We start from the raw sequence: 5,455 nt of genomic DNA on the forward strand, positions 1-5,455 counted from the left end.
GTCCTAAGTAAAACACCATATTTGAAACCACTTTTGTTCTTGGACTTACCCCAAAAACTGGCCGAAAGTGGCCGGAATTTCAAACTCAAAACCGGTGAAACTTTGGATCGTGATTTGATCTATCTAGGCTAAAAATCGTTCCAATCCTACCCAACCAGCAGCTAAGTCATGAAAAAGAGGTAAAGATTCATACCTTACTCGACTGATTTGGTGGCCAGAGGAGAGAGCTCGAAAGCTTGGAAGTTTTCTCAAAATCGGCTGGGTTTTGGACGTTTTCCGGCGAAAATCGTGACAGTCAAGTGGCAGGGAAGGTCGGGCTTGGTGGCGGAGCTGACGTCAGTGTGATTGGGTCTGGTCCAGCGGGTCGGGGCGAGGTGTAGCGGTGGCTGGGTGGTTATGGAGGTTCAGCTGGGGAAAGGCGCACGGGAAGGAGGCTGCGGGGAGAGAGAAGAGAGACTAAGGGAAAAGGGAGAGAAGTGAGGTTTTTAAAATCTGAATTTTCAAATTACCATTTTGCCCCTCTACGTATTTTGACCGTATCTTCTTCGTTAAAGCTCCGATTCGAGCCCACTTCTTGTCTACGAACTAGTTTCGTCATACTCTACGCAACGGTTTGTGTGAAATTGTCAAATTCCTTCTCGGTCAAAAAGTCAACTTTTCTTTACTAAATTATTCCAAAGGCAAAATTGTCTTTTCCTCTTGATAAATTAATAAGTAAATATTAATTAAGGTTTGGGTTATTACAACCCAACTATCACCAAAATCAATTTAGTGACTCAAAAAACTTGACTGTTGCCTTCTTTTTTTTTTGGTTGTTGTTGCTGTTGTTGTTGTAGTGAAAATAAGAAAAAAAACATTATCATTGTCTAGGTTCACCCTTTGACACAGCTCTCAGAGGGTGGGCCATGTGTAAACTGAGGCCAAACTTGCCTTCCACACTCATGGTCTTTGCTCTGGTACAACCTCATCTTGAAGCTTCCAATCAAAAGAGTCTATAAGTGAACCCAACATCAAGTGTATCATTCGCATTGCAAATGGCAAGCCAAGACAAATTCTCCTCTAATGTAGAACAAATGGCTGAACGGATTGAAGAAGAATTGGTGCAAAGAATGGAAAAAAGACGCAGCAGGAATTTACAAATTTGGCGTCCGAGCTCCAATTGGGTCACATAATACCTTCTCGAAAAGGGAACGACTTCCAATAGAGTGCAAACTTGGAACCAGCCCCAGAAGGAGAACCCGTATGCTAAGACCATGACAGATATTTGTTATCGATGCCAAAAACCAAGGCATCGTTCCAACGTTTGTCTTGAGCAGAGGCAAGCTAATTTTATAAAAGATGTTGGTGATGATGAAGAAAATGATGAAGTTGTAGACGATGATTATGCAGGGACTGAGTTTGCAATTGAGGAGGGAATAGAAAGGCTTACTTTGGTTTAACAGCGAGTTCTTTTGGCAGCAAAAGAGGAAGGGCAGCGACATAGCATTTTCCGTTCTCTTTGTTCAATCAAAAAGAAAATCTGTGATGTGATCGTAGCACTAGTAAAAAAAACCCTTTGCGCGACCAAATTTTGCGCGACGAAAAACTATTCGTCGCTCAAAGTCACTTTGCGCGACGAAACTCAAAACTTCGTCGCTCAAAGTCTTACGCGACCAAATTTTGCGCGATGAAAAATAATTCGTCGCACAAAGTCACTTCGCGCGACAAACTTTTGCGCGACGACAATACATCGTCGCTCAAAGTCTTGCGCGACCAAATTTTGAGCGACGAAAAAACATTCGTCGCGCAAAGTAACTTTGCGCGACAAACTTTTGCACGACAACAATACATCGTCACTCAAAGTGACTTTGCGCGACGAAACAATAAACTTCGTCGCGCAAAGTCCTTATAAAAATAAAAAATATATATTTTTAAATCTTTGCGTGACGTAATCCAAACATTTCGTCGCCTAAACCAATTTATTTTTGTTTTTTATTTTGTATGCATAACACTTAAGAAATTAAACAGTATATATATTTATTAAGTAGCTTTAAATTTATTATTTTAGATCGAATCGGATTTTTGTTAGAAAAATATATTATTGTTGTTCAGATTGAGTTTTTGTTAGAAAATATATATTTTAAATTGACAATCGAATTAGTTCATTGTATTCATATAAGGTCAAGGAGTGTAGCTGTAAAAAATCATCAAAATCGGAGTTAAAATAACCGTTAAATCGTGATTTTTTATTATAACCATCGAAAAGTTTTGTCCCATTACTTGATCTCTGAATGTTTATTTTTTTCGATTTTTGGCGTATATGATCTCGAAGTATAAACAAACAAGTTTGACAGTTGGATCGTTGAAACTAGTTTTGGTGAATGTATATGCCATCAAAACAATATATTCACTAACAATTAAGAGTTTATTTATACGTTCGTTAAATATAACATAAGATTTTGTGGTATCCACTAGTGTAAATATTTTATATTGAAGATCAAATTAGTTATTGTATTCATATAGGGTCAAGGAGTGTAGCTGTAAAAAAATCATCAAAATCGGAGTTAAAATAACCATTAAATCATGATTTTTCATTTATAACCGTAAAAAAGTTTTGTCCCGTTACTTGATCTCTGAATGTTTATTTTTTCCGATTTTTGGCGTATATGATCTCGAAGTATAAACAAACAAATTTGACGGTTGGATCGTTGAAACTAGTTTCGTAGAATGTGTATGCCATCAAAATAATATATTCACTAACAATTAAGAGTTTTTTTTTATACTTTCGTTAAATATAACATAAGATTTTGTGGTATCCACTAGTGTAAATATTTTAAATTGAAGATCAAATTTTGTCATTGTATTCATATATGGTCAATGAATGTAGCTGTAAAAAAAATCATCAAAATCGGAGTTAAAATAACCGTTAAATCGTAATTTTTCATTTATAACCATCGAAAAGTTTTGTCCCGTTACTAGATCTCTGAATGTTTGTTTTTTGCGATTTTTGGAGTATACGATCTTGAAGTATATACAAACATGTCTGATGGTTGGATCGTTGAATGGTGTGTGTATATATATTTATTTATTAAGTAGCTTTAAATTTATTTATTTTGTACGTATAACACTTAAGAAATTGAATAGTATATATATTTATTAAGCAGCTTTAACCTTATTTATATTTTAAATTGTAAAATAAAATTATTTTATTTTTATTATTCATAACAATTATTTTTATAAATATTGTGCTACGAACCAATTTTTCGTCTCTCAAAACTTTGCGCGACCAACAGTTTGTCGCGCAAAACTCTAAAAATTTGGACGGGTACCAAAAATGGGACGCGGGATTTAAAAAAAAAAAAAAATTTAGACTTTGCGCGACCAATATTTTCTGTCGCTAAAAACTTTGCGCGACCAATATATATTTTTTGTCTCGCAAAAATTTGGGCGGGTACCAAAAATCGAACGCGGGAATTTTTTTAGACTTTGCGCGACCAATATGTATTTTTCGTCGCGCAAAAATTTAAAAATTTAGGGTACCAAAAATGGGACGCGGGATTTTTTTAAAAAAAAAAAATTTAGACTTTGCGCGACCAATATTTTTTGTCGCTCAAAACTTTGCGCGACCAATATATTTTTTTCGTCTCGCAAAAATTTGGGCGGGTACCAAAAATCGGACGCGGGAATTTTTTTAGACTTTGCGCGACCAATATGTATTTTTCGTCGCGCAAAAATATAAAAATTTTGGGGGGTACCAAAAATGGGACGCGGGGATTTTTATTTTTTTAAAATAATTTTTTTTAGACTTTGCGCGACCAATATTCATATATTCGTCGCGCAAAAGTTTGCGCTACCAATATTCATTTTTCGTCGCGCAAAGTGATACGGTTTTTAAAACCGAAATAACTCCACCATTTTCTCAATGTCTTTCTCTACTCTTACCTCTCCTTTCTCTTTCCCTCTCCCCAAATCCCACCATTTCTCTCACTCACTCCTCTCACTTAATCTCTCATCTCTCTCTTCACTATCTCTCACTCTCTCTCACCCACTCTCTCATCTCTCTCACTCACTCTCTCATCTCTCTATCACTATCTTCTCTAATTCTCTCACACTCACTTCTCCCTCTCATTCTCACTCACTCTCAATCTTGCCAAAAGGTATATTCTCTCCAAATTTTAAATTTTTTTCATTAATATGTGTTTTTGGAGTTAATTTTGAGTTTGTGTGGGTTTTGGGGTTGAGTAAAGGGGAGGGATTGGAGTTTGGGTTGGATTTGTGGTATAACAATTTTAGGGGAGATTATGCCTTTTTTTTGTTTTTTTTTTTTGGTTATTTGACCATATTTGTTTTTTTTTTGTAGGGAATCATCGAGACTTTGACGGCTAAAGTTGAGGATTAGGAAGCTATCAAAACATATCCTCCGCCACTACCACCACAATACGCTTGTATTAGGATTTTATTATTGTACTTTGTTAATTTATGTGTATATTTTGAATATTATATATATATATTTATTGGATAATTTGATCACTATTTTTCATATGTAATTTTATTTTGAATATGTCAATTTAAATTAAAGTAATTAAAAAAATCATACAATTAAATTAAATTTAAAAAGTAAAAACTTGAAAAAATTAATATCAATTTAAATTAAAGTAATTTTAAAAAGAAATCATACAATTAAATTAAATTTAAAAAATAAAATTTTGAATAAATTAATATAAATTAATTAATATTAAAGAAATAATAAAACAAAAAGTCAAAAACCTTGCGTGACAAAATATTTCGTAGCGCAAACTATTAAATTAGTTTATTTTAAATTAAAAAAATTTAAAACAAAAAATATTTCGTCGCGCAAATATTTGCGCGACGTTAGTATTCGTCGCGCAAAACTCAAAAAATTTGGGCGGGTACCAAAAATTGTACGCGGGAATTTGTTTTTTTTTTAAATTTTTTTGAAGACTTTGCGCGACCAATGGTTTTCGTCGCGCAAACCTTTGCGCGACCAATGTATTTCGTCGAGCACAACTTTGCGCTACCAATATTTTTCGTCGCGCAAAGTCACTTTGCGCGACCAATATTTTTTCGTCGCGCAAAGTCACTTTGCGCGACCAATGAAAAAACTTCGTCGCGCAAAGTCTTTCTTTACGATCTTTGCACGACGGATTCTGCGCGACGAAATTTCTGTCGCGCTGAAATTTGTGCGACTACAATGTATTTTGCGCGACGAAATTCTCTTCGTCGCGCAAAGTGTAAAATGTAGTAGTGTAGACAATGGGAGTTGCAAGAATTTTGTGTCAAAAAAATTGGTGGAGCGTTTGCAGCTTCCAACACAGCCATATATCAGCCCTTATTCACTGAGTTAGGTTATAAAAGGATCTTCAGTTCGTGTTACTGAGACTTATCGTGCGCCACTCTCCATTGGTAAGCATTACAGAGATGAAGTCGTATGTGATGTTATTGATGTGGATGCTTG

Source organism: Prunus persica, chromosome G1 (assembly GCF_000346465.2).
Source record: "Prunus persica cultivar Lovell chromosome G1, Prunus_persica_NCBIv2, whole genome shotgun sequence".
Classification (NCBI taxonomy): domain Eukaryota; kingdom Viridiplantae; phylum Streptophyta; class Magnoliopsida; order Rosales; family Rosaceae; genus Prunus; species Prunus persica.